Source organism: Corvus brachyrhynchos, unplaced genomic scaffold, assembly GCF_000691975.1.
Source record: "Corvus brachyrhynchos isolate BGI_N302 unplaced genomic scaffold, ASM69197v1 scaffold70, whole genome shotgun sequence".
In the NCBI taxonomy this organism is placed as follows: Eukaryota; Metazoa; Chordata; class Aves; order Passeriformes; family Corvidae; genus Corvus; species Corvus brachyrhynchos.
Window position 1 is genome coordinate 6070204 of NW_008236217.1, and position 6753 is coordinate 6076956.

The 6753-nt window shown below is 43.5% G+C and overlaps 1 long non-coding RNA gene across 1 annotated transcript in view; it reads left to right on the forward strand.

Moving 5' to 3' along the window:
• Positions 1–6288, forward strand: part of LOC108449559 — a 76141-nt gene extending 69853 nt beyond the window's left edge. The window contains exon 8 of the long non-coding RNA XR_001865771.1: positions 4934–6288. This is a non-coding gene — a long non-coding RNA (uncharacterized LOC108449559). The remainder of the gene's footprint in view (positions 1–4933) is intronic.
• The last annotated feature ends 465 nt before the right edge of the window (positions 6289–6753 follow it).

Sequence of the window (6753 nt, forward strand, 5' to 3'; positions counted from 1 at the left end):
ATTCCTGGCACTGCCTTCTTTGGCACAGGCAGTGGTGGTTATTACATGATGTGGTCCCCACACATTTGTCATTTGCTCCGCATTCATCATCTCTGTTGTATCTGCATGTGGTACTGACAGCATGGATTGCTAGATAAAAAGGTAGGGCTTATATGGTTCTTTTTTATTCTGTGGACTGGTTTGGGGGTTTCTTTGTTGTTGTTGGGGTTTGTTTTAGGTTTTGGTGGTTTTTTTTGATTGGTTGGGGTTTTTTTGTTTGTTTGTTGTTTGGGTTTTTTTTGTTGCGTTGTTGTTGTAGTTGTTGTGTTGTTTTGGCTTGTTTAAACAAATTTAATGTGCAAAATGAACCAATGTCTGCAGCATCCTGGAACTAAGTGTCCTAAAATGAGCAGTTTGATAAAAACACCAGTGCTCCAAAAACATCCAGCAGGAAAAATGCAACCTTGTTAGAAAATCAAACCAAATTTGCATTACCAGACATCAAAGGTTGTGAATTTTTGTTTTGACATGTAATTACTTTTCATTATGTATTATTAGCCTATTGGATGCTTGCTTGCATTAGAAATGGTTCTTGAGAAAGTAAGGCTGGGATATTAGCAATGAAAATTTCTATGTAATATTTTCACTCTGAAGGCTGCTAAAATGAGATCCTGAAAACTTGCCCAAAGTGAGACAGTGAGTCAGTAGAGTGCAGAATCAGCTCTCCTGGCATTCAAACTCTTGTGCTGTACATTACATCAACCATCTTCCCATATCTAAACCTGTTAGGTGGCATAAGGCCAAAAGAAGTGGCCAAGACCCAATCAACCTTAGCTGAATTCAAACCCGGAAACCGTAAGAAACATTTGTGTTTGTCAGGGCTTGACGGGTACATTCAATGCAAAAAAGCTGAAGTTAGCAAAGCATTCTACATTCCTCATGAAGCCACAAGCAGAGAACCACAAGCATGCCTCTATGTCTCAGAAGGTGCTCTCCAGGTCTGAGCCTGTGTGAGAGGCAGAAGCTGGCCTTAGTTTTGCCCATTGTCTCTCTGAGAAGACCAACATGAGCTTCCTTAAGGAGCTGTGGTGCCAGCAGTTTCTCATTTCTCTGCAATTACCACTTTCCAATGAGTGTTGCCTTGCTTATTTATTCCTTGTCCGGATGTGAAGTCGTTGGTGTGACAGTCCCATTCTTCTGCTCTGTGTAGTCCTTCTCCCATGTATTTTCCTCCAAACAGACCTGTCCAGCATGGTGTGCAACATAAATGCTGTGCCTATAATGGGAAAAAGATTTACAGGAAAATATGGTGGTGACTTGATCAGTTTGTGAATATTTCACTGTCTTAGAAGTAATAATATGAAAATAGTTAGATGTGGAGAAGACCTTGTTGGTGAAGTGAGCGTGGGTAAGATGAAGAGTTAGGTATGGAGAACAGAGGTACGTCATAGAGCTTGGAAGAAATAAATTAATTGTGTTCAGAGCAGTGTAAGGAAGAGTACAGTGGAGGGACCTAGAAAGTGGCTCAGTTGATGTAAGAGCATGCTACATGTGAGTTCAGATAATCCCTAGGTTGAGTTAAGTTTCTGTCCTTTTCCCCTGAATCTGCTGCACCAACATGATGAAAGCATGTTATACAAAACTGTTGATGTCAGTCAGTGGAGGTTAACTCAAACAAGATAAAGAAAACAGTTTTTTTATCTGAGAGCTTCCTTGATGATGAGAGGCAGAGAATTTGTTTCCAGTAACCCCTCATGGCTGAAGCTATCCAAATCCTTTTATTTCGTATGGATGAGGCAGTTACCTAGAGCAAGAAATCAGGAAATAATCTTGGCAGTAAAGAGTTCAGGAGGGGCTGTAAGCTTTGAGGCCACATTCAAGGCAATTACTGATTCCAAAGCACAAAATAATCTAGATTTGTACACAAATTGACAGATGAATACTAAAAATGTTATCCTTATTTATAAAATATAAAATAGTGCTCATTAATGCTGTGTATTTGCCTTTCCTGTGGTCCAGTGAGGAGAATGAAGAGAAGCACTTAACAGTAAAGGAGGGGAAAAAAACCCTTACAAAAAAATGGAAAAGAGATTTATTTGGTTTTTAAAATTCTGCAGTTACAGATAAGGACTTATATCTCTTTATGTAGAGGTGTTAACATTGTCTAGCTGTGAAGCACCCAGTTTGTTTTAAGCCTTATGGTGATCCTCATGAAATGTTCAAAGTAAAGGAAAAATTATAGATTTCCAAATTCCTTAAGTCTTTTATTGATGTTAAAAGAATTGTGAAAGAAAGTTTGATTCTTAGCACTGCATACTTTTATAAAGAGAGGCATATGCTTAGGGCAAAGATGAATATTTCCAGTAGAAGTCTGTTTTGGTCATTGATGTCAGCAAATCTGAGGACTTCTGTACTTAAGACCTGAACAGTAGCTTTTTAACCTCCTCCAACATATCTCAGCAAGGAAAGTTGAGTTTACATTAGTGCTCTTTGGGAGCTATATGGATTGAAGTATAAGAAAAGGTGTTGTTTATGGCAGGGTCTCCCAACAGGACCCCTGCTAGGACATTTATGACAACACTAGTACTTTCTGTCATCAGATTTCTACAGTCCCTGTTAGAAGCAGAATAGGTCTTCAGTGTGGGGTTGGGTTGGGTTTTTTTGTTTGTTTTGTTGTTTTAGTTTTTGCTTGTTTGGAGTTTTTTAAATTTATCCTTTAGGTCAGGATAATACAGTAAACAGTATCTATCATACTACTACTGCTCTTTGCATCCCCTGTAGTCCCTGTTGTGCCTGTCCTCTTTGCAGCTTTAAATGAAATGGCCTGTTAAGAATGGTGACTGGCTCCTGTTTGTGTCATCTCCTTGTTCCCACTAGTTCACTCAGGAAAACTTGTTTTAAAGAGCTCTTGTCATCTAAGCAATATCAATAAGATATTGAAAAAGGTATTCTAGGTCAAAATATTCTACTCTCACAGCTCCTGATTTCATCTGTCTTTGAGCCAGACTCTCTTAAGGACTTTTGTGGGAGCTTCAGTTTATTTTGTTGTTTTTCCCCAGTTGGTGCCATCTAGTGCAGCAGGCGCTGAAGTCCCTGGAAGTTTGATCATTGACTTTCATGAGGGAAACCTCAGGATCTGAGCATTTGAGCTGGAGAGGGTACTTAGCAGTACTCAAGCAAATATCTAACTAAGTCAATGGGAATTTTGCCACCTTCCAAAAATTCAGGATGGCACTCTGCCTTTGCTGTGCCCTCCCAAATGGTAACAAACAAACAAAAACAAACCAAAATCAACATGCTGGGCTCTGCCCAGACTACTTGAAAAGAAAATGTTTCTCAAAAACGTGTTTGCATCAAAACTTGTGGAGAAAATCAGTCCTATTAACTAAAGGTGGAGATCCTGAAACATACTTATTCCAGAGGCTTAATACCCACATTAATATGGACAAAACTACTACAAGTTTTCACAGGTTATCATGTCCTATGTAAGCATATGTTAGCATGCTGGGGTTACAAAGTGGTGAGTTCTTATGAAGAGTTCTTCCAGCACAATCTAGGCTTCGTGTAAGTCATATATAAGGAAAGTTATATGTCGGGTTAAATAAGATGCAGAACCGTCCTAGGAAAATGTCATTTACATCCACATCAATGCCTCAATAGGAGTATCAGTAGGACATTTCTCCCCAGTGTCCAGGAAAAAGCAGCTGACAAGTAGAAATGCACATCTCAGTTACATATATACAATGATAAATGTATTAATTTTTCTTAAGGGGGAAAAAGGGGGAAAAAACCTAGGTGGTGAGAAAGCAGGTGTTTACTCTTCAGGGAATGAGAAGTGGGAAGTTTTCACCTTTGGAACGTGGGTTTTATCCCTGGGCTCAGTGGGTGCTGGCCCAGCCTGGTGCTGCTGTCTGGGATGGGGACGGGACGTGGTAGGGGGGGCTGCAGGGACGCAGATCCGGCACCAAGGGTGGTGTTAATAGCGTGAGTCCCCCGTCGAATTGCAAGCTGAAAGATATTTAAACAAATACCTCCAATACTTAAACACGCTCTGACATTTTCGCACGGCATCCTCAGGCGGTTAAAGCTGCAGAGGGGCAGCTGGTACCCTGGGACCGCAGGGACGGGCTGGTTCCCGCTGGGAGGGTGTCTGGAGATTAGCGATGTCCCGGGGAATAAGGTTCGGAATGACGGACAGGCCTTCTGAACATGAAGTAACAGCTGGAGGCTACTAATCTTCCCATGCAAGAGGGAAAGTATTGCTATAAATCGGGAATCTTTATAGCTGTTCGGCTGGAGGAAGTTTTTTGGCTGTAAACTGTCATGCACTGCAGCTCCCGGTGAAAAGACTGTGGAAGTGGGGAGTCCTCTCCCCTGAGAACCAACGTGCAATTAAGATCAGAAAGAGGGGGAAGGAAATAAAATAAAGACGGCAGGAATCCAAGCCGAAGAAAAACTTTACGGTTTGGACTTGTTGGTTCTTTTGGAGCAGTTGTTGGCTTGTTTTTATTTTTATGGGGGTTTTTTTTGGCATTCCAAAGACTATGTATAACTCCTGGAAACTTTTTTTTTTTAATGGTCATTTCAAAATTTAAAGCGGGAAAAACTTGGTTTTTTTTAAAGACCAGCTAAATTTTAAGAGCATACATTATTTTTCTGGGATGAGCAGCTCACTGATTTGCTAAGTATTAATTAAAACGTGAGATCTATCAAATCAAGTTGAACTTCAACTCTCCTCTCTTTGCCTAAAGAGAGCGATCAGTGCAAAAATTATTAACCATGCAGGTAAGTGTCTGCTGCGGAAGGGCTTTCTATTCCTTGAGTGCACATATATAAAAGGGATTGGTCCTTCCTTGAAGCATCCATCTGGAAGAATTAAATGGTGTTTTAAAAGCTCAGATCACCTAAACACAAATCTAGATAGTCTCTAATTATTTGATTTATACATTTTCAGAACGGTTCCTATTCCACCAAAACTGCTCCGTCGCTTTCAGTTCCGGCTGTTCCTGCTGCTTTCGGCTCAAACACGTTCATTGTCAGGTGGCGTCGAGCTGCGGAAAAGCCGAGGCTAGACACGTCCCACCATCACCACCTCCACCACCTCCACTGCTCTTGTCCCCTTCCTCCTCCCCTTCCATGCGGACCGTACCCTAAAAGTGACACGACTCCTGCAGGGGGTGAAAAGCCCCTTCTCTCCCTGGCACCCGAACGGAGCAGGGAACTGTATGTGCGGGTCCTTCCTCGGGGTTAGCCTCTCCTGGTACTCGGCTTTTTCAGGGTTAAGATGTTTGAAATGTCGCCTTCAAAGCAAAACCCAAAGTTGGAGCTGCCAGCCCACCCGAGGGCCAGCGTGCCGTGCTCATGCGGGGTTTCAGCGTTCGTAGGTTTTGTTAGGTCGCGGTTGCTCGTTTTGAGCGGAGCGCCTTCAGCGAAATAAACACCCGATAGCGAAAAGATCATCTCCAACTACGGCTAGCAGTGACCACGTATCAACTCAGTAAACTTTGCCCGTAACTTATTTGCAAATGCTGCTTCGCCCTTCCGATGAGGACAAAAGCAGGCAGTAGGTGCTCAGGCAGAAAGAGCTTAAAGAAGCTTTAAAGCAAGAACTAATCTGAAGGGATAACATTTTTTCGCCTACTTCTGCGCAGTGGTTGAAGAGAGGTGGCTCGAGGAATTCGGCTTGTCAGGTTGAAGGGGAGAAAAAGCTCTGCGGAGTTGAGTAAGTTAATGATGTATGAGCCCGATGGTGCTGTGTAATGAAAATACAGCCCTAAGCCGCAGCTACTAAACCAAAAAGGACTGAATCACCGTCTGCATCCCGCAAAGGGACCTTCAGGGTGCCTTCCCCTGGCAGCCCTGACTTCCAGCTCCTTCTGCTGCCAGGCAGCTTGACAGTGTACCCTGGACACTTTCTCCTAAAACTTGAAAAATCCGGGCAGCAATGGTGCGCGGTGTTTCGAGAAGAGGAGATGCCTATTTTAAAAAACAACTCTGATTTTTACACCGCTCCGCTTCTTTTCCCCTCTCCTTTGCTCCCGTTTAAAGAACTTGTTATTGTTTAAAGAGACCCCATTGAACTATTTCCTGCTCATTGTCACCTCTCTCCTCCTCGCCCTCTATCCAGGGATTCTCACGGAAAGGTAATAAACTTCCCTCACACCACAGACCGCCGCAGCCCCGGAGAATGCAAACTATTACAACACCGGCCGGCGGGAGTGCTTCAGAGCAGCCCTCTTTTCCCTCGTCCCGGCCCTTGTTTTTGTGTCAAATAACTCCAAAATAAATTCATCCCGTTGCAAACTTTCACCCATGAGGCTGAGCCTCCCATCTTGCCCACAGGAGCTCGCGGGGGTTTCTCCTTCCTACACGAAACAAAGCCTTTAACTATCGATCTGGTTTTCAGAAGTCTGTTTTTATTTAGGTGGGATGGCGGGTAGGTACCGATCTGATTTTTAGATTTTTAAAAAATTATTTAGGTGGGATGGCTCGAAACCATCCCCGTCGAGCATCTCGGCTGCGACGGCACTGCCCGTGCTGGTGCTGTGAGGCAAACTCCGACACTCTTCTCACGGGTGGGCGCTTGGGCTCGCTAAAAGCCAGGGAGCCCGTGACAGGGAGAGCCCGTACTGTGCCAGGTTTGTGGTCAGCCGCTGTACAATGCGGATTCAGCTCTTTGGCTGATTTTTCCCGCAAGGTTTGTCTCTGCCAGCTGCACCCTTCCCTGCAGCAGAAGTTTCTGAGAAGGTGGCAGGGGCAGGCGTGGGGGGAAGG